The 27,202-nt window shown below is 45.3% G+C and overlaps 1 long non-coding RNA gene across 1 annotated transcript; it reads right to left on the reverse strand.

The window, feature by feature from the left end:
• Positions 1-26,614, reverse strand: LOC140216446 (uncharacterized). Its single transcript, XR_011893119.1, has 3 exons — positions 26,510-26,614; positions 9,670-9,748; positions 1-175 (listed from the first exon to the last, which is right to left on the reverse strand). It is a non-coding gene; the product is annotated as an uncharacterized lncRNA (long non-coding RNA).
• Positions 26,615-27,202: the final 588 nt, after the last annotated feature.

Below are 27,202 nucleotides of genomic sequence, written 5' to 3' on the forward strand. Positions count from 1 at the left end.
TTTATTTTCTCTATGTTTCATCACAATGTGTCGATCAACAGAGCACTGAGTATTAACCAGACTTTACGCAGACTCCGGGGCCGCTGTGGTTTGCCGGTGGCTCGAGGCCATATCTAGTAGAACTGCAAGTGCACTCGCCATTGCAGGGACTTTTGACACCATTTTGGAACGTGCACTGCAAAAGAACAGCACATTATTCAAGTGAAATACCAAATATGCTTTCATGGTCACAGTTAACGCAGAACGAAAACACGTGAAACAGCTTAGAAAAATGGTGTTGTTAGCTTAGTTAAAAAAAAGGGTAGTTACGGCAAGCAAGAATAGAACCTACTGAAAATACCAAACCTGATTGGCGCATTTACGACAGCATAACGTGCACAACCTAACAGCTACGAAGCAACTGACCACGGCGGCGTTCAGACCTGCGACGCAGCAGAGGGTGCTAAGAATCCCTGGCTCCGGACAGGCCGCCATTGGAATATGAACCTGGCAACGTTTAACGCTAGAACGTTATCTAGTGAGGCGAGTCTAGCAGTGCTATTGAAGGAATTAGAGGGCAGTAAATGGGATATAATACGGCTCAGTGAAGTTAGGAGGCCAAAAGAAGCATATACAGTGCTAAAAAGCGGGCACGTCCTGTGCTACCGGGGCTTAGCGGAGAGAGGAGAACTAGGAGTCGGATTCCTGATTAATAAGAATATAGCTGGTAACATACAGGAATTCTATAGCATTACCGAGAGGGTGGCAGGACTTGTTGTCAGCAGGACTTAATAAGAGGTACAAAATGAAGGTTGTACAGGTCTACGCCCCTACATCTAGTCATGATGACCAGGAAGTCGAAAGCTTCTATGAAGACGTGGAATCGGCGATGGGTAGAGTGAAAACAAAATACTCTATACTCATGGGTGACTTCAATTCCAAGGTAGGCAAGAAGCAGGCTGGAGACAAGGCAGTGGGGGAATATGGCATAGGCACTAGGAATAGCAGGGGAGAGTTATTAGTAGAGTTTGCGGAACAAAATAATATGCGGATATTGAATATTGAATACCTTCTTCCGCAAGCGGGATAGGCGAAAGTGGACGTGGAAGAGCCCGAACGGCAAGACTAGAAATGAAATAGACTCCATACGCTGCGCTATCCCTGGCATCATACAAGATGTGGACGTGCTCAGCAAGGTGCGCTGCAGTGACCATAGGATGGCAAGAACTCGAATTAGCCTAGACCTGAGGAGGGAACGGAAGAAACTGGTACATAAGATGCCGATCAATGAGTTAGCGGTAAGAGGGAAAATAGAGGAATTCCAGATCAAGCTACAGAACAGGTATTCGACTTTAACTCAGGAAGAGGACCTTAGTGTAGAAGCAATGAACGACAATCTTGTGGGCATCATTAAGGAGTGTGCAATAGAAGTCGGTGGTAACTCCGTCAGACAGGATACCAGTAAGCTATCGCAGGAGACGAAAGATCTGATCAAGAAACGCCAATGTATGAAAGCCTCTAACCCTACAGCCAGAATAGAACTGGCAGAACTTTCGAAGTTAATCAACAAGCGTAAGACAGCTGACATAAGGAAGTATAATATGGATAGAATTGAACATGCTCTGAGGAACGGAGGAAGCCTAAAAGCAGTGACAAAGAAACTAGGAATAGACAAGAATCAGATATGTGCGTTAAGAGACAAAGCCGGCAATATCGTTACTAATATGGATGAGATAGTTCAAATGGCTGAGGAGCTCTATAGAGATTTATACAGTACCAGTGGTACCCCCGACGATAATGGTAGAGAAAATAGTCTAGAGGAATTCGAAATCCTACAGGTAACGCCGGAAGAAGTAAAGAAAGCGTTGGGAGCTATTCAAAGGGGGAAAGCAGCTGGGGAGGATCAGGTAACAGCAGATTTGTTGAAGGATGGTGGGCAGATTGTTCTAGAGAAACTGGCCACCCTGTATACGCAATGCCTCATGACCTCGAGCGTACCAGAGTCTTGGAAGAACTCTAACATAATCCTAATGCATAAGAAAGGGGACGCCAAAGACTTGAAAAATTATAGACCGATCAGGTTACTGTCAGTTGCCTACAAACTATTTAATAAGGTAAACGCAAATAGAATCAGGAACACCTTAGACTTCTGTCAAGCAAAGGACCAGGTAGGATTCCGTAAAGGCTACTCAATCAGGTGACAGAGAAATGTGCGGAATATAACCAACCCCTATATATAGCTTTCATTGATTACGAGAAAGCGTTTGATTCTGTCGAAACCTCAGCAGTCATGGAGGCATTACGGAATCAGGGTGTAGACGAGCCGTATGTAAAATTACTGAAAGATATCTATAGCGGCTCCACAGCCACCATAGTCCTCCATAAAGAAAGCAACAAAATCCCAATAAAGAGAGGCGTCAGGCAGGGAGATACGATCTCTCCAATGCTATTCACAGCGTGTTTACAGGAGGTATTCAGAGACCTGGATTGGGAAGAATTGGGGATAAAAGTTAATGGAGAATACCTTAGTAACTTGCGATTCGCTGATGATATTGCCTTGCTTAGTAACTCAGGGGACCAATTGCAATGTATGCTCACTGACCTGGAGAGGCAAAGCAGAAGAGTGGGTCTAAAAATTAATCTGCAGAAAACTAAAGTAATGTTTAACAGTCTCGGAAGAGAACAGCAATTTACAATAGGTAGCGAGGCACTGGAAGTGGTAAGAGAATACATATACTTAGGGCAGGCAGTGACGGCGGATCCGGATCATGAGACGGAAATAATCAGAAGAATAAGAATGGGCTGGGGTGCGTTTGGCAGGCATTCTCAGATCATGAACAGCAAGTTGCCATTATCCCTCAAGAGAAAAGTGTATAATAGCTGTGTCTTACCAGTACTCACCTACGGGGCAGAAACCTGGAGGCTTACGAAAAGGGTTCTACTTAAATTGAGGACGACGCAACGAGCTATGGAAAGAAGAATGATGGGTGTAACGTTAAGGGATAAGAAAAGAGCAGATTGGGTGAGGGAACAAACGCGTGGTAACGACATCTTAGTTGAAATCAAGAAAAAGAAATGGGCATGGGCAGGACATGTAATGAGGAGGGAAGATAACCGATGCTCTTTAAGGGTTACGGACTGGATTCCAAGGGAACGGAAGCGTAGCAGGGGCCGCCAGAAAGTTAGGTGGGCGGATGAGATTAAGAAGTTAGCAGGGACGGCATGGCCACAATTAGTACATGACCGGGGTTGTTGGAGAAGTGTGGGAGAGGCCTTTGCCCTGCTGTGGGCGTAACCAGGCTGCTGCTGCTGCTGCTGCTGCTGCTGCTGCTGCTGCTGCTGCTGCTGCTGCTGCTGCTGCTGCTGCTGCTGCTGCTGCTGCTGCTGCTGCTGCTGCTGCTGCTGCTGATGATGATGATGATGATGAACGTGCACAAGCCGCGCAGTGAGAATTATTTATATTCTAAAACACTGGGTGATAGTGATCTTAGCCTTTTCCGAGGAACCTTTTGAGTAGACCACTCGCGTTTACAAACATGAGCGGCTTCGCGAGTAAGCTACATTGTTTGCGATTCAACATTGCTTGTTTCGTTTTCGCTGGACAGCTCAAACAGTATAGCATTGCACACTCAACAATGCATTATCATTTAATAACGTGTACATGGAACATAATAGAGACACGTCACGACAGTATTCTTTCTGGCCATTGATTAAACAGTTTTACTTTCATGTGCGTAACAGCTGTACGTATGTATGGATCGTTGGTGATTGAAATGAGCAAACACAGAACGCAGAGCCCCGCGTGCACACGCTAAATGTACGTACTTGTTTTCATAACGCAGCACGGCGGCACCGCCAAAGTGGCTGCCGTGCACTTCAAATCGGTGAAGCCGTCGTGCACTGTTTGTTCATTAGTTCCCAAGTGAAGTTACTAATTGGTTTATAATTGCTTTTGTGAGGCTTAACCAGCAAAGTATTAGTGATCATTAGTTCCCGTTTCCTAAATCCGTTCACAGTTTCGACCCTATAGGACTAACGCGAGAGGCTGCACATTGTAGATATACACGGTCTCCGAGATCTGTCCACATCAATTACTTTCTGCGCGCGCTGTCAGACGTCAGCGGCTATGAAAATGATTTTTTGCTTGTACGGGGTATATTGGAGTAGGTGGGGCCACCACCTTAATTATGCGTACGTGAAAATATAAGGCATACAAGCATGTGATCTGTAATGCGCATACAAGTCTCACGTTTGCTTGCAAAATGTCTCAATGCACGAGAAACTAAAACAGTCTTTTAGCATGCGTCAAAGATGAACAGCACACATTGTAGGCTCTATCAGGGTAAACAAGCACGTGTGATATAGCTGCATCATTATTATAAAAATTTTCTACGTATGCTACTTAAAAATGCTACAGCTGTCCTGATAACTCTCAAGTAATGCGTAAGGGTTCTTTGGCTCAGCCGTTACTCCGCTTTTGCTTACTTGCATTTCTTAGCTCGTGGATGTCTACTCATCGCTTTTCTGGTGCCAAAAACATTATATCCATGTACTGAGCGGGGCGTAGATGAGTTGTCTGAAAGCTATATGGTCCCCTCAATATGGCTGTATCAAGTGAGCCGGAACGCCATCACAAACAGTTTCAATTCAGCTGTCTTATGACGTTTTTATTTTATTTTTGCTCTTTCAGTTTTTGTTACGACCTTGACATGGCGACGGCGACGTCAACAGTTGTTTAACGGCACTAATAACTTTGTATTATTATGAAATTATTATCACAAGTACCAATCAGCTATTCTTGTTTTGAAACTGAGCAGCCCCACAGCAGGCTGCTCAGCATACACACGCACAATGTCGAAAAGCAATCTTTCAAAGTGGCCTGACGGTACTTTTCTCTTTGGTGAATTTTATTTGTTTTTAGTTTCAATTGTTGCTTACCACCTATAAAGCTACGAATAATCAACATTTACACTATCTTAATGATTAAATTTCATAACTTCGCAAATCATGTATTTTTCTGCAGATACACGGCATTAAACTTTTCATGTAACCGACACCACACACTGCTAGTGTACCCACCAAAGAATGCTTACGCATTAAAAAGTGATATCTGCTTATATTTCTAATTAACGCTTTTTAATGGCATAAAAAGCTCCTTTTTAGAGCGGGCATTATTTTTGGGCACAGTATCGCAAAGCATGTTTTGTTTATAATTATATGAACGTAATTTTCACTCTTCACTCGCTTTCAGAAAACATGATGTTTCAGAATTGCCCTTTAACTATCATTAGCCTAAATATTTTATCAACACGATTATAAACAACACTCAAAGAAGCTGATGACTACGATTTTGAAGCTTCGTATCCTAGGTAAGGGACGAGTAACTCTTAATTTCGGAAAGTGAATTCACTAGCCTACAGTCGCTGGAACAGCAGCGAAATAAGGGGCAAGGGCGGAGAAGACGAAGGAGTTGCCGCCTACTGAAAACGTATAAAGCTTCATGGCTCTTCCAGGCATATAAACGATGTCAAAATTTCAGTTAGGCTGGCAAGCTGATGCACTGCTTGCCCCACCACAATGCTGAATTGCCCAACAAATAGAAAGCTGGTTCTCCTTCATTTATCTAGTAAATTTTGCATTATTCATATTGTTGCAATAGAGAAACAAGCTCAATTGCGTTTTATAAAGACAGATTTGCACACAGATGGCCCAAGCCAGCATCTTAAAAGAAAGAGATGGAAGCGCTAGCATTACTTGCTTGCTTGCTTGCTTTCGAGAATGGCTCATGCCCACTATAGGGGATTGTTCAAGAATCGGGTGATTTATTAAATATGGTCATATGAACCTTAGAAAAGCAATAGTGAAAAATTTTGAAAAGCTGAAAAAATAAATTGAGGTAATATTGAAGAGTTTAGCGAGGAAATTGTCCTGATTCATGTGTATATCTCACAACAGCTGCACGAACATCCCTGTGATAATGTCCCAGAGCAGAGGCTCTGAAAGACAGAATATCTGGAATAGCTATATCCAATCCTGCACCCTCAAATTTTCCTTCTTATGTATGATTTCTTAATGTTGAAGAAGGCGATATGACAGGAAGAAGTGTTCTATTGTTTTGTCCTTACCACAGTATGAGCTCAAGAAGGAGGGTGCTAGACCACAATAATTAAGGTAATAGTTTAACACAGGTATTCTAAATCGGAATTTCGTAGAGGACTTGAATATATTATATTACTGCTAACATTTCTGCTCCAAGGGAATAGGAGAGGTCGGTAACCAATTGAATTTTTTACTCATAGGTTAGAAGAGTCTTGCATGACGGCCCGTCTCCTGAACTAGCAGCAGTAATAAAAGCTTATACAGGAATAATCGGGATAATTAAACCACTAGGGGCAGCTCTCGCCAATCTGTTAATTCATTCATAACTAATCCTTTGTGACCACGTACTCATACTAGTCTAATTACTGTTAAGTGAGAGGGTATTAGACAATGTAATGCCCGGGAAATATGTGAACCAGTATTGCAGTAAGAGCTGTACATAAATATAAACAATCCCTTACTATTAGCACTTCCGAGAATGGTGAGTTCGCTTTTCATAGAGTCAAATGTAACCGCCATGAATTCAGCTAGAAATACTGGTATGTTGTCAGGAAGTCTTTAAGAGAACGACCAAATAAACACTGCAGAGGAAATTCTAATATCAAATTTTTCTTCTGTTGGCGATACATCTGTCGCTGTTACGACGTTTATTTTAGTTCCACTAATTTTTATTGTAATATCCCGTTTAAATTACTGTAAGAAAGGTGTTTCAAATTGTTTGGATAGCAGCAACATACACTTTGTTCTCCTCTTCTGTGGCTTGAGCAAAACGAGAACTAGGTGAATGCAGGAGCCTATGTTTCGACAAGTGGGCTTGTCATCTTCAAGGCGACATTTGCTTTCCTCGCCACAGTATATATAGGTGGGGTATAGGCAGAGGTATATATGTGGCTTGCGCGTCTTAATCGTGATCGCGACACTACCCCGACGGTGATGGAGCGCCGTCCCGAAGCAAGCTAACGTGGTAAAGGAACAATTTGAATGATTTCATTGAAGTGGGCGACATGAATGAAATCGGTTCATGGTCGTGTAGGTGATGCGTCCAGTTTTCGGCAACAATATCATAAATGACATCCGAAAGCTGTCGTAGGATTCGGTAGGAACCTGAATATCGTGGCAGTTTTTTTGATGGGTCTACAGAAAGAGGTCGTGGCCATAGGGTACGAGGGAGCTAGGGAAAAATTTCGCGTCTTTGTGGTGCCTATCTCAACAGAAATTCGGGGAAGCTTGGGATGTGGTAAGGCGACCATGGGTAATATAACGGCCATGTGCTGCCATGATAAGTGCATCACGAGCGCACGCCATATGCAATTATGTACCTCTGAGGAATGTAGTGCCCAGTGAGAGATCCTGATCACGGTGAATTAGTAGGTAAAACAGCGAGTAGCCAGCAATGTCCTGGAGGGGCGAATTATACGCCAATGGGACATTTGGCAGATCAACGTCCCCGTTCTTTGATTAGCAGAAAAACACATGGCTGGCATATCAGTGAGCATTCTGTTTTGTAAGGCCATGTATCCATGGGTCATGAGCTGCGGCTAATTGATGGTCAATAGATCATGAGCGGTGGGTGTCGTCGAGGATCTTAGACAAGAAGTGACCGCAGCGATCCACGAGGAACTGCCGTGCAGCGTCATCTTGCAGGATGACTTCGTCCAGAAGGAAAACCACGACGTCTGTAGCGCAACTAGTGGGCAACACTCGCGCATTAGCTCAGCGTGCGGTTACCAACAAATTTATTGCCTGTAGTTTATCGGGAAAGGGTCAAGCAGGTTCAGGCTCCCTTAAAAGAAAAGTTCAATGGGGATATCGATGGGTTGTAGAAGCCCTGATGGGCATAAAATGGTGCTTCTGGCGTTGGTGCAGGTCTCAAGTAGTAACGTACCGGCACATGGAGCGGTAAATATCCAGTCCATATAAACGGCGCTGGGTTCTGCCGTAGGTACGAGTAATGCCGAGATGCCTAGCAGTACGCATGCCACGGAGTTTTTGAAGCGCAGTGGATTGAAGATGGCCCGGAGCTGCTACTATTAGTTCAGCGTCATCAGGACGCAAGGCGCATCTATACCCCACTCCATCACGAATACAGCATAGGCGATGAGAAGGATTAGGAGTCGCCAATCCAATGCGCTCCATTATGGTGTGCTGAAGAGGGTCATGGTGCTGTTTATCGACATTATGAAGGAAGTTAGAGATGGACATAAGTCAGAAATCGGAGTCAACTGCTGCGTCCACAGCATGGTGGGACAAGACGTCAGCGTCCTGGTGCAAAAGTGTGTGCTTGTACACGACGGACAAGGTGTACTGTTTTACACGAGATGTGCACTGGAAAGGACACCGCGTAAAGTCTTTCAACGAAGACAGCCTTAAGAGAGCGTAGTGGTGAGTAATTACGACGAAATGGTGGCCATGTAGGTACGAGCGAAAGTTTTCTATTGCCCAAAAGAGCGAGAGGCCCTGCCGTTGTGTGATTGTGCTCGGCCATCGAGCACAATTGACCATGCTTAATCTGAGCAAGAACAGCACCGTTGTCATTACCACTAGCATCTGTGTGGATCTCGATTGGTGGGGAAGGGTTGGGGGAGCTGGTCTGAAGTTTGGTTATTGTTGAGAAGGCTTTGGCCAGCCGTTCTTCTCTAGAGAATGCGGTATCGTTCTTCGAATGCTTGGTAAGAGGCCGATCAATGCCAGAAAGATGTTGAACCAAGCGATGGCATTACGCACAAAAGCCAACAGTGATCCGAACTGCCCCTACCGAGTATGGCATAGGAAAGCCTTGCACAGCGCGAACTTTGTACAGATCAGGTGGGATACCCCCGCGTTGGGAAGGAGCTCGAGAACGGTGATTTTGCGGCTACGGAATCTACTCGTCCAAGTTGCGGAGCGTTTTATTGGTTATACCGTCCGGGTCCGACGCCGATTTTCTGTTGAGCTTGTGCAGTACCGCCCTCACCTCTGCTACGCTAAAGCCCTCACCTAGCTGCGCGTTACTCTCCCCCTTGCCTTGACGTAACGGGTTGGCACGGCTTCTAGAAAGTCCGCGGACGTGCCTTCGTAGTCGTGTACTAGCCTGTTGATCGTATGAGCGTGCGCTGATTTGGTCGCCGAGTCGGATTAAATTCCTTTATTCGTTAAATTACTTTTGGGGCACCTATTTTTAAACTCGTTCATTAGTGTTTGCACACCGAATAAATAATTTCTAACCTAAGCATAGTTTCTGATTTTGTATTATTCTTGTAATTCCCTGTATTAGAGGGGGACCAAACCAAAGCAGAGCAAGTACCGCGTTGAGCATCCGCACTTGCCTGCATCTGCAGGCTGCAGCCAGACACATTACATAATTTGGCGTCGCTTTTATTGATATAAAACACCCAGTTGTTTTCAGCAACCAAATATCTTCAGCTACGCTTAGAAGACTAAGACGAAGTCATGCATGTTTGAGGGTGACTTGACAAATATAAATACGTGCAATAGGCTATTTGCTCATCATAAAGGCTTATTGGGATGAAGAATATACGGAGTTGATTCCGTATGCTTATATGCATTAGACAGGCAGACTTAATGTTTTAAACCTATTGAAACATGGCTCACATTTTGGTGGCATGACACAAGTGCGGGGCCTGGTCCACCACCCGGTGAGCCTTGCGCATTCGTACCTGGTCTTTGAACTCTGCAGAAAAATTAGACTCGTATTAGACACAGAATATAAATATTTCTGCCGGAAAACAAGACTGCCTTACTTCATTCAACAGCGTCAGAATAATTGAGTCAGTTTAATATCAATCAGAGCTTGCAGATTGAGAAAATAAAACATGACACTTGTTCAAAGCAATAAACTTCATGCCCTTTCGACGTGTTATTTGGAGCTGCTAAAAAATTGTTTCTGGCTAATCCTAAACGAATGCAACGTCTCCCCTTCTCCCTATCTCGAGCACGCGGTTACCCTACCGAGCGAAATTAGAGACAACTACAAAGTCTCACCGTTTCCCAGAAACGTCCACCCACAACACAACGCGAGTAGGCACCAGGCCCGTGCTCGCGCGATTCTTGACCGCATCGACGCGGATCGTGAAGCCACCGCATTTGTGGACACTTTCGCAATAGCAGTCGTGGACGGCAACGGAACGCTACGATCATCCGCATCGGTTAAAACGAGCACCAACGCTCAAGCAGAACAAATGGCCATACCCATCGTCATGGCAGACCTCACATTTACTCATGTCTTCACGGACTCCTGTGACTGACTGGTTTAGTTACTAAATATGTTAGAAGTCTCTTCCAAAGGTTACGGCAGAGTAGTGGTTTGAAATATTTGCGTTCACCGTCGAACACGTACACAAAATCTCTACCACGGTCGGTCGGTCGGTCCGTCCGTCCGTCGTTCTGTCTGTCTGTCTGTCTGTCTGTCTGTCTGTCTGTCTGTCTGTCTGTCTGTCTGTCTGTCTGTCTGTCTGTCTGTCTGTCTGTCTGTCTGTCTGTCTGTCTGTCTGTCTGTCTGTCTGTTTCCTTACGCCAATCTACTGGCTCAAATTGTCGCCCTGATTGGGCCACGCCCATGTGTTCTCGGTCGTGATGCCATTGTGCTCGCTTCATTTTCGTCATTCCAGCCTCTTGACGTTGTACTATTGTCCTGCTGTCGTGGTCAGGCTATCCACCCCTGACCCAGAGGTCCAAGTTGTTATATAGGTTGGAGTACGGTAGCTAGCTGAGAGGCGGTACGACTGCATCTCTACTTACAGCGCAAACGAACCATCAGGGAAGAAGAGACACGTAACACGAGCGCTGTATTTTTACTCATTACTGTAAGTTTATTTCTTACAAACACGACATAAATAGGAGAAGTTGCGCATGCAGGCACCCAAACATCCGTCATTGCCCTCAAAGAAACGAGAAACATGACAGAAGACCGGCGGAATTTAATGGTTACATACATCCATAAAATTTTTCTTGCTATTTGGCGCAAGTGACGCTGACTGTCGCCGTAATGCGGTTATAATCGGGTTATCATTGTTATTGCAGCTTTATGATTCCACTGTCGTCATGCCATCGCCGTCACGGTTTCGTCATCAGACAGGCTTCGTGATAGAGTCATCCTAATGTAAAGGTCATCATACTCATCATCATCCCACCGTCCACATGCCGATGTCGTGCAATCATCGTCACTGCATCGCCGACAAACACACGTTTTCATGCATTCATTCAAAAGCGTCACCGGGATGCCGTCGCGGTCGTTCTATCGCCATCAATGTAACCTTCACAGCCAACTCTCGCCATACTGTTGTAGTTGTACCGTTCTCATCATGGCATCGTCGTCAAGTTGTCATTTCACCGTCGCTATTACTTCAGTATTGTCATCCCATTGTCATCATATCCGTTTCGTCGACCCATCGACGTCATTATCTGTTCATCATTCTATTGTAATCATGCTGTCGGCATTCAATCAAGCTAATTCCGTCGCTGTGGCGCCATTGTTGTCACACATACGCTATCAAGCTTGAACTGCCATACCGTCGTCGTCATGCTGTCTTGATCGTGCAATCATCGTCATTCTTGCTTCTTCCTCCGGTTGTTGTCACATCTTCGTGGTCGTGCCATCATTGTCGCTCCACCTTTGTCATCCGACACGCGTCATGCCGTTGTCGCTCCATTGTCCTCATACATGTTTAGTGATAGGGTCATCGTCATATTATTGTCCTCATGCACGTATATTTATTGTCATCATACAGTCGTTATCATGATTTCGTTGTCATACCGTCGCCGAGATCATGTGTGGTCGTGCTATCGTCATGAAGATAACTTCGACATCCACGTCTCGTCATACCGTCGTCGTGATGCAGTTGTTGTCATGCCATCGTCATCACGCTATCGTTTCGCGATCGTGATGACTTCGGTATCGTCATCACATCCTCCTCATGTCGCCGTCGTCACACTATTTTCCACCAAACATCGATGTTATTCTTTGTTGATTATGTTATTGTAAACGTGTTGTCATCGATCAGTCATGATTGTGGTAGCACTATCATGTCGACGTTGGCATTGCGCCATCGACCTAAAGGCTATGGAGGTGCCTGAGCAATTCTCATGATGTGTAAATGCGAGAGCATTCTTGTCGCTCATTGTGTCACTGAGTTTAGTGTTGCGGTGAAATGTTGCTCAGGTTTGTGCTGCTGCGTTGTGTTCAAAAATGCAATCTTGCTGCTTATGATGCCGCAACAACGCAAGACGACCAACCGGCCATACTGCGCACTCTCGGCTGACTTTTTTTTTAAGTTCCCATTGAAGCAATGGTTAAGGCACATTGTGTTTAGTGTTCCTTCCCGATGACACTATTCAACACGATGACACCACATTTCTGTGTGATGACAATACTTTATCGAACGGCACCATGCTGTTAACACTGCACGTATTCATCGGGTTCATAGGCGAAATCAGCCTAATACTCTGGTGGTATGTCGTAGTCGCCATCGGACGAGTATCTGAAGCACGTTGCATCTTATTCGTCATCGTTCATGGGCTGCAGCGACGGCCTCTGCGGACCCCTGACAACGCGAAACATAGAGCGAGCAGCTGCAGCCGCTCGCTCTGGAATCTATAAGTAATCGGCGACCAGGCAGCCCAAGCACGTGCACTCGTGGCAAAATTGCTGTTGTTGGAAAATGTCGTTCTATTTAGATTTGATCATCGACGTTTTCTTCGCACTCCATCGCGCGCAAACCGTTGTGAAACTCCCTTCGACAGCTCTGATGCAAATTTTACAAATTTATTTTTAGGCGGCAGGATGCACCTCCACTTTCAAGATATCTGTATTTGTGTACTTTAGGAACCCCTTGTGGGATTTGTATGAATGAATGAATGAATGAATGAATGAATGAATGAATGAATGAATGGATGTATGTATGGATGGATGGATGGATGGATGGATGGATGGATGGATGGATGGATGGATGGATGGATGGATGGATGGATGGATGGATGGATGCCATGAGAGTCCCCTTTGAAACTCGGTGATGAGTTGCGCCACCAAGCTCTTGTTCTTATTTTGCCTAATGTGCTACGTATATTTTTCAGAAAACACACAAACACAAAGAATTCCCAGCATCAAACTTTTTGAACCATTACTGGGAACTCTCCTTTGGTACGCCTTCATTCTTTGGGGTCTCCCTACTTTTCTTTCACTTTTACTTTTTTTCGTTTGTGGTCTTCCTACTAAAGGCCGAGCTGGTTCAAAAAAGGTCCTCCGTGGAGAATGGATGTGACGACTTCGCATTTACAGTCGCAATGTGACTAAAAAAAATAGGGCAAGGACTTTCTGATTCGCCCTCGTAACTACGCGTTCTAAAGCATCCTGATGTCGCTTCAAAAAATAAGCAGCATCCATTTGAATTATCATAAATTGTTTCTTTCTTGATTTCGTTTGATTTCTTTGAGGTGGTTACTCATAGCAGCTTCCGTTTCCATTGCCGGCACCCATAAGATTGTCTCAGCCTCTCTCACTATGCCTTTGATGTTCTTTGTTGCCATGTTGCTGACAATACCCGTCGCATACTTCCTGGTAAGCTTCCTAGTTTTTTTTTGTCTACTGTGAGTAAATGTTTCTTCCCGTACAAATACTCAAACACCCTGGCAACCCCGTGTACTTCTGTATTCCTCAATTGCTCTTCGAAATCACTTTTATTCTAAGATTCCCTCATCTCGTAGCCTTTCCATGAGCGTCCAATGTGCGGTGTCCCAATGGCCTTTCGTTGCAATCGAGTCCTGATCGTACTACTGAGTTCAAGCAAACAACCGAATTTCCAAACATCTCGAACTGATGTCCAATTAGTTTCGAACTGACACACAACCAACTCGCGGACATCACGCGAACTTTTTAAAATAAGTCATGGAAACAGAAGAAAATGGCCAGTGGCAATATGGTGGGAGACGTGCAAAAGCCATGGAAAGCAAGTCTTAAAGGCTGTGGTTCCTGCCTAGTTGATGATCAAAACTAAAAAAGCCCTATCCCTTTATTACTTTTCGTGAAAATTACGAGCATGAGCATCGGGGTAGTTAGATTCAGACCGTACGCTGTTTCAACTATTATTTCTGCCGCTTCTCAGACAAAATATTTTTGTGCAGTTTATTTTATTGAAAGTGAAAGTGCGAATGAATGATAACAGGTTTCTAGCACAAACATATATAGAGAGCCGGCATTTGTTTTCAGGGACCCTAAAAGTAATATTAGTCTCAACCGGTGAAAGTGCCCACTGGGTTTCCCGCGGTAGGCGCCTTTGACAGCGCAATGTGACAAAACAAAAAATTCGGCAGAAACATTCCAGACGGCTTGCGCGTTGGAATGCGAAAGGATTATGCCGTTTATAGACCTTGGAATGCCATGAACGCGCTAATTTTTAATGATTCTCGGTAAGGCCAAGTGAAAACGTGCAAAGCGTCTCAATGGGCTTGCTAGGCCGCGACGAGTTCAGAACTCGAACGAATGCTCAGCGGCATTCAACTGGACATTGCTGCTTTTTATTTTATACACTCATTTTATACACTCATGACGTGGCGCCACTTTCTCCCCATTGACTGCGCCGTCATGTGCGCAGCGACGCACGCACTACGTCACATGCTTAGTCATTCAGATGGCTGTGATGTGACGTGTGCAATGAGGCACGCACTAGGCACACCTTCAGTCAGCCAGAACCACGGAGGCGCCTTGGCGTCAGGGAAGCGTGCTCGCCTCCCATCCCGCATGCCCAAGTTCGATTCCCACTCAAACCGAGATTTAACGAATTTTCTTCACCAGCGACTTAGCTTACTTTATTTGCGTAAATATGCGTGAGAAATTTGGCGCCAATCCGAGCATTTTTTAACGTCTTTATACTCTGTGCCTATTTTGGTACCATCATTTAGTCGTGCCGCCGACTTCGGCGGATTTTCGCCTAACGAGCATAAAACGTTTTCGCATCAAAATACAGCAATGGTCATTACTAATCGTGGGTTCTCGCAGTCAGCAAAAATGGTGAATACTTTGCGTTTAACGCCGGATTCACAGAGCCGTCAAACGGCCCCTCTCGACATCGCCACGGAAGCGGCGTGCGACATGAAACAGTGTTTTCTTATCAATTACTCCTACAAAATAGCACACCGGTGATCTTGGTTTATGCTCCTAATGTTACCAGTGTCTTACTTCTTAGTAACAACCTGCCAGAAGACAGTTTTTCATGACGGACATCGGTGCCGGGGCAGTTAGGGGACGGGGCATTCGACGGCTGTGTATCTGGCCTAAGAAACAGCACATGGACGCTGCAGCAGCGCGTCGCCATCACCGGCAACACAAACATTGGCCTTTGTAGCTACACAGCACCTATCCTAAGGAAAGTGGCGTGCATTATTCATTTTATTAAAAGCGCTCTCCATGGTCAACCGTTCAGCACCAACGAGAGTTTCTATACGAGTCATGCTCCACTGCAGTGCACCGCCACCGACGGCACAGAGCGAACCGGTAAGCCTTACTCGCATTGCAGCCGGCTGCGCCGCAAATATCAGCTTGTTTTCATGTTTGTGTGAAATTACTTCAAGGGGAGGGTAAAGTGTCAACAACGGTAAAACATTATCAATTTCGCTCGAAAGGCGAAGTATTCATTGCAATAGCAAGTTAGTTGACAGCTATACAAAGTAAGAATAGTAGGTTTGTCATCTGTATAAAGTTGGAAGCATTCGCTTAATAAGTAAATTAACAAGCATGGTGTCTGCGGGCACCGGCAAACATGAGCACGTCACACTCGATCACCACGAGCACTCGCTGTCAAAACGTCGGTGTGAGGAAGCGCGGCAGCAGCAGCGAGCGAAGTGTCCGTCGTACTCTCTATTCCTTCAACCCAACCTGAGCGGCGAGTACAGAGCACGCACAAAGGTATGAGCTGTCGGCTCATCTATATTCTGCCCCAATGCAGATCGCTTTCAAGATACGGCCCGCGCGACCACGCATACGCAGTTGCTGCCGAAGTACAACGCCCTACCCCGATGAAGACGGCGCGTTTTCTCCCATTTTCCACCTTTGCGCGCGTGATAATGAGCCGCAGTCATCGGCTACCCTCGTGCACTTTCACTCACATATATAGCTTACGGTGCACGGCGACGGTGCGGCACTTTTACTTTATACAGATAGTAACTGCGACGCCGACGGCAAAAATGGGCCTAAGAGCGTTGATATAACTGCTATCGTACGAAAAAAAAAAAACACGGTGGTTTGGGTGTGACAGCGGTTCACTCTGAAGTGCCGTCAGCTACAGATTTGAAATAGACTGCAAAATACCTGGCTATGGTATGGGCGACGAGCGATCAGCGGTGGCGAGGCTTTCGGTGACGCCACATCCTAGCCGCGATCGCTCCTCTGTTGCTAAATAGCCACGTCGCTGTGCCGCAGGCAGATCTCGCAGGGAGAGCCTCTGTGTGACAGTGAGAGCTCTCTTTTGGCCCTGAAGACGTGCCGGTGGTCTGCGAACGGCGTGCGGCAAGTTGCCGTGCTGTTAAGGTGGACGAGGCTTTAATTCCTGTGCCATGGACGCAATAAATGGCTACAATAAGCCAACGTCAATCTGCGTACAAAGGAACTGTATCTATGTGCGTTTGCAATACGCAACATTGGAACAAGGTATCGCTTATTTGAATTCCGACCGCGTTTATATCTAGCTTCTGTACTCGTGAATTACATTTCGCTGAAACTCTGAACAACTGTTTCAATGTGTTGTTTTCTCAACGAAAAAAAAGCAATTTGCTGTTTGCAATCCTCGTCCTGCTCGAGTTGTTTAACATGAAAGAACTCATACAGTGAGTTAATCTCCTTGAAACCATATACTGCAACCCTATCGGCGGAATACCCATGCAAGAGCTGGTGACTCCTAGTTTTCTGCGCAAGAAGCTTCTAGGGCATGTTTCACAAATAAATTTGTCCCCGATGGTCGTAGCCTCTGCCCTGCTTCAATATTAGCACTGGAAGAAAATTTTAAATAATTCCGCAGATCCAATGTGCCCTGTTGGAATCTGTATACAGTGAAGCTTTCGTAAATGCATAAAGTTGGTTGAAACACATGTTTGTGCGTATTCAATGTGATTGCGAAGTGATACCGGACTCTTTATTGCTGTTAGCGAAGAATGCAATGCACCTTTAAACGCAACCAGCCTTATAGCTGTTGAAAGAGGCACGATAGCTTTCTGCGTGATTTGTTTAAGGTAGCCCGTCCCCACTTGGAGCCGCAGATGCGATGGCCCATGCGGTTGCCAGGTGACCCAACGCATGCACTACGTCAGGCACTGTCCTCCGCTGCTAACCACGTCGTAAGCTCCTCGCTGTCGGCATCAGCGGCCAACGACCCGCCTGCGCAGGCAGACGGGTCGTTGCCTCTGCCTCGCTCTTCTGCGGGTGAAGTAGTGCAGCCACCCCTCCTGGATGTAGTGTAGCCATCGCTTACACTCGGCTGCCGTCCCGGAGCCGAGTGTGAGCTATTCGGAGAGAACGCGCGAGCCTCAGCAGGCGGCAGCCACGCCAGAGAGGCGCAGAAAGGTTTACAAAAAAAAATGTTTGATTTAAAGGAAAAGTACGTTAAACTCCCTAAGGTTAAATTTTCGTAAAACGTAAGAACACTGTGCTACTTGAGGCCCCGTGGTTGTTTCGAAGAGTAAAATTAAGGTGGTTTTTCTTTTACTGCCCTGTAGGAATTCTTTTACGAGCGCCTCCTGAGAAGCGTTGGTTTTCCGTAGACGTTTGTAATTCTCAAGCTTCCACAAAGTTCCACACACAGAAACGTTGTGAATCTGCCTTTTACCTCTGAAAGGAAACCAAGCCTGCTGGAGTCCAGTCACAGCCTATTGACTACTGTGCAATGTACAAGCTCGGCTTATCAGAAACTCGAAGCTAGTTCTTTCAGGGTAAAAAGTTAACTGTATCTGAGCAGTGATATCAAGACATTCATAAAGTTTGCCGAATACATCCACGTTGCAACCTGGAACCAGAGACTCACTGTCCGAGATGTACTGGAAAAAAGTTGTTTTTCACTGTGCAAGACATCTTGACATTGGGAAAACAAGGGAATCTAGTTGCCGGACGCATCAATACAAATGGAGTATCAGTTAGACAGCGTACGTATAAACTTGTGATAGTTACATCGCCACACACTATACTTAGTGCCCCCATCAATTCTTCTGCAACTTCTGCAAGGCGGTATGCTTGCTAAGAAAAATGTGATAATGGAGAGCTGTAGAATTACACCTTCACATACTTGTTTTTTTTAATGGTGACGAAAAGCGCGATAAATGAATGATGTGCAGTCTATGAACATCAAATAATTTGAGGACGCTTAGCCTTCGCCTTTACGATTGGAATGCGGTATAGTCATCGGAGCCCATTCGCATCGCTTTATTATTCGCTTTTCATGCTATGGCCTCACATAGCGGCCCAGTTCTCATGACGTAGCCGACTCCGTCACCGAGCAGGAGCAAACGTAGATGCGCCAGCCGCACTCGTTAGAAGCCGAAGACTGAGAAGTCTGCCCCGTACTGGTAGACGGTACCTTATCCATCGCACACGCCTTCTCTCCCGCAGGCCTAGCGGCGGCCCCGAGGCGGCGCCCCCATTCTTCACAGACGAACCATGACGTCGATCACAGCGCCACTCGGACGACTCCGCAACGCATGGAAACTATCCGCGCCTCCATACAGACAGGCCATAACATTAAATTATTGCGTCACCACGGGGGGGCACACTCGGTAGCCCGCGGCGGGTTTATACTCCTCTCTCTGACTCCGTGATACAAATGGTCACTCATTCGGGTTAGCACCAGCTGTGTAGTTCATAGAACGACACAGGTGGTTTCGTTCGTGTAGTGACAAAGGTTGTGTGAAAACGACGTGACTCTCATTTATCATAACCCTCTCGATGAATCAGAATTTTTGCGTCACAACGCCACTGACACCGGTTTTTCTTTGACACAAGCTCCTTAACGCTGTCGCGTTAAAATGGGCTACCAGTTCAAGCAGTCTAGTTCCTAGGCTCATGCACAGCGTTACAGCCGCTGAGCTACATCGGCGGAGCACTGCGACATCGAGTTGTAGAAATTTTCTTGTCTGAATATGGTTGAATAGACAACAATTACATGAAATCACTGCCTTACGTTACCTCTTCAGAAGTTAAGAAAAGTACCTATATGTACGAGGGAGGAGTCAGAAAGCTTGTTATTTAAAGCTTGCGAAATTTAGATCGGTAGAACTGATGTAAATTGGAGCCATAGCACTCAAATTGCAGAAGCACTTCCCGCTTCGAAACAAGCGTAATAAACAATTACCAAGTTCTTGGAAACCTCCAAAAATTCAGCAATTATTTGAAAGCGCTACCAGGGTCACGTCCTATGGCTTCTTTTGAAATTTTGGGATGTGGATATTACTCGTCCAAACAAGGCTTGTTGTGCATTGTAGGAATGAAAACCGGAATGGAGACTCAACCCTGCGTAGAAGTATGCTATCCGCTGAGAAATCAAGAAAGCGAGTTTCGCACCCACCACAATACAGACCAAGTTTTTTTTTATTCCTTACACAATCTGCGCACATCAGCTTCTCAGTGGTTCGTTTTACAGCAGCTGCTTTTTCTTCGTGTTTGTTTAAGGATGTCACATGACCATACGACTGCTGTAATCTCAAATGCAAACGCTGGGCTCTCGTTGAAACTGGACCAGCGTTGTTTTGTTGAATTCATAGTACTAACCAATTTCGCGCAATTTCTTTCCAGAAAAGAAAGCTAAGTGGAGTGCCTAGTGATTCTGGTCTAACGAGCAGCGCAAGGTATAATGGGAAGAGCATCGGACTGCTTTGCTGAGGGAACTATGTTCAAAATCAACCGTTGAACCAACTTGTGTCATTGAGAATGTCACAACGAGTATATGTCGCTCTTCAGTGAGCGAAACGCTATGACGCCTATTCGGGTCACTCAGTATGTACGACTGTGTCTGTGCCACATTTTAGTAACATCGCTGACGCCAACTTGGGTCACTGGGTATGTGCCGATCTTGACTGGCAATTTAAAAAGAAATTTTTCTGTGGTGCTGCGTGGAAAGGGCCCGCGTGTTTTGACGCAGACAATCGGGTCTAAATATATGTTCTGACACGCGCCACGTGCGGATGATGGCGCAGCCTGCCCGAAGGGATGCGCGAGAGAGGAGCTCCGCGGCTTACAGACCTCATACATGATGCCCTTCGCTTTGCCAATATGGTGTCGCTACATTGCTTCAATTCTAGTGGCATTAATATCGACATTCATTGTGTGATGGGATCTGCCGTAATTCTTTTGTTTTTCTTAAGTTCTCGTAACGTAGTGTTTCTTGCTAAAATACTGCAATATTCCGTACCGGTGCTTAAGCAAACAAAGCCTTAAGCATTGACTGATTACTTTTCATGGACTCTCGGCATATGGGCACCTGGAGCTACCCCCCCCCCCCCCCCCCCCAAATGCCGTCTAGGCTTCAACGTGGAGCGATGATGAAATCTGCGGCGTCAACGCCTCCAGCTCCAAAGAGAAAATTGTTGCGTGATTGCATTTACACGGAAACGAATGACCTGATATCCGATAATCATTAACGGGGTAGGGATACCTGCAGTAACACGCCACAAATTACTTGACTTAGTCATAGACCGTGGATTATCTTGGGCAAGACACGTCACCGCACTGAAGTTAAAGCTGCAGAGTTTTGTCCACGTCCTTCGCGTCGCTGCGGGAGCAAGATGGGGCCCCCGGAGTCGTCATTACTCCAATTGCACGAGGCACTCTTTGTAGGGCATATACCGTGCAGCATGCCGGCGCTTTCAAGCAAGAGACTTAGCTGTGTGCGCACGCTGGACAGCATTCAAGTTCAAGCATTGTGCACATGTTTGGGCCTCCCGCGATGCACATCAACCAATGGAACAATAGCGGAGGCTCATGCTTGTCCTATTGGCGCATACTTGCTCTGCAAGCCTCTTCGAATCTACCTTCGCGTGTTGACCTGACACAGCCACCATATGCTGTCATCGCTCCCTGCCACCCACCCAGGTTCCAGCTTTTCAAGGACTCTATCGCGTCATCACAGTATACTGCCGTCAAGATTTTCTGCCGCCTGTATTTGGAGAATACCCCCGTTGGTTCTGCCCAAAACTACCTTTGCATTCCAGATCTCTGGAATTACCAAAAAATCATCCGTTCCATCTATCGGCCTCATGCAACTTACCCTGTTTCACCTTTCTGTAGAGTGAGGAGGTACTGTACACGTGTATACCGATGGCTCTGTCGCACCATTCTAAAAATTAACACAGCGCAACGTAGAAAGGAAGAAACAAGCCGAGCCGACGCCAGACAAAAGAACAGAGCGCTGACTTCCAACAGCTGGAACTCTGCGCTCTGTTTTTTCATCAGGCCGGTTCGGCTTGTTTCTTCATTTCTATGTTGCGCTGTACCAGCTTTAGAACGCAATATCAACTCGCCCAATCTTCAACCCTAGTGAGCTGTCACACAACATGCCTCCGCTGAAGCCTTCGTCATCCCACATATGATCATCGCTCCGCGGTTTAAACTAGACCATACGTCAACATCAATTGCCACAGAACTTGTTGCTATCCGGAAGGCACTTCAATTTCTCTCCGAGGAGCCTGCTCACGCGTGGACGATGTTCTGCGATTCCAAGCCAGCTCTTCAAACGACTGAATGTGTCCCCAGACGGGGCCGTATTATTTATTTATTTATTTATTTATTTATTGGTACCTCAAATACCCCATTTGGGGTTTTACATGAGGGGTGGGCATATTTACATAATATTTTCAATAAATGCCTTGAACGATGAATGACTGGAGTGGTGCACCGCTTCAGAAGGTAGATGATTCCAGTCTTTCGCTGTTTGAATGAAGAAAGAGTTAAGATGAGCGGAGGTGCGAGCTGGAGGGGGATAAACAGCCTTTGAATGGCCATGACGGGATGAAGTGTGATGCGCAGGCGTGATGTCGGTCTGATGAAGTAGTGAGTGATAAAATTTGTAAAAGAGGCACAGTCTTGCTGTTTTGCGGCGCTGCTCGAGGGTTGGAAGTTTCAGAGATGATTTGAGTTTAGTAACGCTAGTGTGGTAAGAGTAGTCAGAATGAATGAACCTTGCTGCACGATTCTGTATGGATTCTAGTGCTGTTGCCAGGTTAGATTGGTGTGGGTCCCATACTGAGCATGCGTATTCTAGTTTGGGTCGAACGATTGTTAAGTATGCGAGTAGTTTTACTGAGTGCGGGACAACACGTAGATTACGGCGCAGGTAGCTTAGTACACGATTGGCATCATTGCTAATGTTGCAAATGTGTGAGGACCAACTGAGGTTATTGGACAAGTTAACGCCTAGGTATTTATATGAAGTCACAGCACATATTTCCGAACCGGCGATAGTGTAATTAGCTGACATAAATGATTGGCGACGATGGAAAGTAAGTAGTGATGTTTTTTTGACGTTAAGGGACATTAGCCAATTGTTACACCAAGTTTCAATGACGTTAAGGTCGGACTGGAGGGCGCGAGAATCAGCGTCGTTAGTAATAGGACGATAGATTACACAGTCATCGGCAAATAAACGAATTTTGGAAGAACAGCCTATAGGTAAGTCGTTAATGTATATTAAGAAGAGTAGTGGTCCCAGGACTGTGCCTTGTGGCACGCCAGAGATAACGGGTGATAAGGTAGACGAGCATTGGTTAGCGTAAACGAACTGTTGACGGTTAGTGAGAAAGTTGCGTATCCATTGGAGAACACGAGGGTTAAGATTAAGGCATGATAGTTTTAGAAAGAGCCGTTCATGAGGAACCTTGTCGAAAGCTTTTTGGAAATCTAGGAAGAGTCATTATTAGAGTCAATTATTATTAGTAGTATTATTAGAGTCAATAGTCATTATTCAATGACTATTGAAATTACAAAGCATCTCGACCACGCAAATAGAAATGCGCACAATGTCACCTTTCAGTGGATACCTTCTCACTATGGCGTGATAGGGCACGAACAGGCAGACGCTGAAGCGGAAACTGCTTTAAATAATCCTTCTGAAGTTCGCATTACGTTATCACGAACAGAGACAAACGCCCTACTTTGTCGTGTAATACTCAACCGTACGTAGCGCTACTGACATGGCTGCGCAACAGGAAGAGCGCTTGCATGCGTGATAAAAACGAGGTGCCCAACGCTCGCAGTCCCCTTGGCAAACGATGAAATAATCCAGTATCTTTAGAACTGAAATTATGGTTTAAGAAGCATTACGCCAATCCGGTGCCCATAAAGTTATACCCACTATTCCGCTTGCTCCTTATTAACCTTCGTAACTACTGGTAACCTATTCATCTTGAAGCAAATAAATATATTAATGCATAGTATTCTTCGGCATGGTGTTCTGGGTACTTTCTTCTTATTTACGTTTGCTCTTCATGTTTCGTGTCTCAAAAAGCCCCTAGCACCTTCTAGGCTTGAATAGGTCAATACACAAGTGATGATGATAATGATTTATTGGCATCACCTTTGATACGGGGCGGTGACACATGGTCACCGTGCCTGCTCGAGTTAGTCAGCTATACTGTACAAGGTTTTCGTTGTAGCATTTTGTATACATCTCAATTTTGTGCTGTGCACTTTGGCCGCCCATTTATTTGGCCCATGTTCCTGACACTTTCCTCAAAACTAATTTTGATCTACTCTTTCACTTCAAACTAGGCCCAACCTATGTCAGTCGGCACTGCTCATTTGTAGTTTTGCCGTGGGCTTCCGAAGTCTACCGGCCTACCGATCTGCGGTTAACTTGAAAGCCCGACAACACATGTGATTTTAAGCACTGAATGGCAATGACAAATAGCGCTGGCACCACTAATCGTTTCCAGATTCCACGTACCACCTCATATTTATTGTGGGCCCAAGGTTTTCTATGTTTCATTATTGCTGCATCCCGCTCCCCCTTTATTTTGATATTACCCTGGTGGGTGCTTGAGCAAGTATTTCTTTGCTTTATGTATACTGCGAGGTACCTACTTGACTGTGGGGACGACTTGCTATCGAACTGACACCACGTAATTACTCGTGTCTTCACTAAAGATAATACTTCTTCATTTCTCTCTACTAAACATAAGGCCTAAATGTGTCGCGGTGTCGCCACACATATTCGCAAGTGTCTGTAAATCTCATGATTTGCCCGATAGCAGCACTATGTCGTCCGCGTACATCAGCTCGGGGACCTTCTGTTGCACTATTTGTCCATGAAGCATGTATGATATATCAAACCCTAATTCACTGCTGTGCAGTCGTCTTTCGATATCCTTGGCATAAAGAGTGAACAAACTCCTGTACTCGTACTGCCACTTTCATGTGGGCTCACGCAACTGCGACGCCATCTGTAGTCAGAAATCCCAAAGCAGAGAGTGTCTACAGGAACTGCTAGAAAAATTTACACCCTTTTGGGGTGTATCTTGTCCCACACCGATAATCGTCACCTGTCTTGCCCCCGTTTCCTGTCTTTAACGCTGCGATCCCGGTACTTCCCAGTCACAAACAGCATGCGCGTTATCAGTGCGACGCAGCATTCTCGACAGGAAAGTAGCGAGCGCCGAGTTTTCAGGAAAGGAAATGCAAGCAAGGCAGATGGCGATTATTGTTGTGGGACAAGATACGCCCCAAAGGGTGCAACTGTTTTAAGAGTGTAAGTGCGGGGTTCGGCCAGCGTGGGAATGATGGGCAGTAGATGCATTATGCCTAAATTTCGTCCTTCTGGCTTCAAGCAGTTTCGTGAGTTTGTAAACTCGACATTCTGAAACAAAGTATTGTGTTATAAACACTAAGTAAACGCCATTAAAATTGCTCGACGGCAGGATTCGAACACAGGACGTCTAATGCAGGAGCCCGATTTTGAAACCATTGCGTCATAAAAACCATGCGTAAACGAGCGGCTTAGAACACTCTTATGAATGTCTTGAGCCCAGGCGAGCATGTTGAGAGGCTTGGCGTGTTTCAATTTTGCCTGACAGAGGCGCAGTTCGAACCACCGTGGTTCTAACGCAAGCGAAAGCTTGCACGGCCAAGGAACGTGCGGATAACGCAAGTAACCAGAGAATAGCGTACGCAAAACAGGAGAAGCTGCAGAACAGGGCGCGTTGGAACAGAGACAAGCGTGCGGGCGGGCAAATTATGCAAGGAAGAAAGCACTACAACAACATTTCTTTCATTTACCAAAAGCAAGATTGGTGGTAAAAGCAAATTTACTGGGGAAATCATCATAGTGTGCGCAGTATTCGTTGTAATTGCTTATCTGATAAAGAATACAGCAGTTTTGGTTTAAAGGCACAGTGTAGACTTCATAAGTAATGATTACAAAGAGTGCTACGCACTATATTACAATTCCCCAGTGAGGAGTTTCTGCCTTAATTTTTTTTCTTAGCCTGCATGCATAATTTACAGTCGCCTGTGCAGACGCTGAACTAGGAATGTGGCAGACTGTTGAAAGCATAACTTACTGTCAAAAAGCAAAAAAAAAATACTTGAAACAACATCGTGGCTTAGAGTGTCCGGGTATACATGGCGTGCGCGTCTATAAAAACGCGTCGTTAAACTAGGTATTGATTTAATAAGGTTATAGATCTTTTATTGCAAAAATAAACTACCTATTGCACAACGTTATTCGCGTTATTCCGAGCTTCGTCACTCTAGTCATGCCCGGGCAAAAGCTGCTAGTTATACTGGCTTCGATGAAAAGAAAGGAGAGTGGCTAATGGGAACCTGTGGAGCGCTTCCTTTTTTTTTTTTTTTGCTTCCCAAATGAACAATTTATGACGAAGTGCTGATCTGATCTCCGTTCCTGCGTGTTTTGTTTCGCCGCTTTCAAGGACGAGTGAGCCCGGGAAATGATCTCACAAAGCATTCGCCCTTTGGAGATATATCACCTAGTTGAAAGCCTTTTGTACCCCATTTCATCGTTGGTTTCTTGCAAATTCGACTCAAGTTGATTTTGGTCGAAAAAAGTGGTATACATCACTGTTTCCGTCATTCCTATAGTTTGAATTAAGAGGACTTATCATATAACGCAGAAGATGGCGCTGGTCCACATTGTGCCATGTTGTCGCGTATATGCGTGGTGTCTACTGTGGTGTCTACTAAAGGACGATTCGAAGATGATTAAAGTAAATTTGTAGCTTTTCACTTTACCTAAATAATTAGCAGCTTACAGGTACCTTACTCATGCTGGCAGTGTGGTGATCCATGAGGACATTCATATATATCGTTTGACAATTTCATCAAGTAGCGCTGCTTATTAGCTCTAAGCGCTCCTTCGATAATATTAAACATTGGAAGAGTAACACCGTAGGAGCAGCGTTAAAATTTTTTTTAAAAGCTTTTTTCTCTCATGTCCAAAATACAAGGCATACTCACATTAGAATCGTAAAGCCTGCCAAAAGAGTGAGAGCTAGAGCTCTGGTCATGGTCATTTGAAATGTCTCGCCAAGAAATGATTGCAGCAAGTAGCTACAATCAGCGTTTTGCACCCTTTTTATAGGTCTTGTTGGGTAACAATCCCATAATCCTTTTCGGTCAGTCGTCTCAAAAATAACACAAAGCAAACGCCTGTTCTCTTGGCGAAATATCCTTATGCCCGACACTGCACAGAACGGTGGCCCAATCGTTATTCTTTTTTGTTGTTGTTCCGCTTCCACGTTTCTGAGTCGGATGAAAAGCAAGCACTGCTGCAATCTTTTGTGCATTGCCTTTTGCGCACGTATTGGACAATGCAAAGCTATCTACGAACTGTGCTTAGAAGGGACCTAAAAGCCGCTACGGCCTGTACCTTCTATATTCATGATGGTATCATTCATACTAATATTTTAGCATTGGCATTTTGCCGCATCAATGATATTTTAGAAAGTGCCCTTCAGATGGACTAGGAAGCACAGATTTCTCTACCACTCTTGCTCATTTGTTATTTTTAATCTTGTCAGGCTGCACCAGTAAATGAAACACGTTTGCAATTGCCCGGGACAGACCAGAAAAATTGTTAAATGAATATTTAAAAAAACAAAGTTAGCTCTAACACCTTGTTACAGCTAAGTAAATTAGCGTTTAACACTC

Source organism: Dermacentor andersoni, chromosome 3 (assembly GCF_023375885.2).
Source record: "Dermacentor andersoni chromosome 3, qqDerAnde1_hic_scaffold, whole genome shotgun sequence".
NCBI lineage: Eukaryota > Metazoa > Arthropoda > Arachnida > Ixodida > Ixodidae > Dermacentor > Dermacentor andersoni.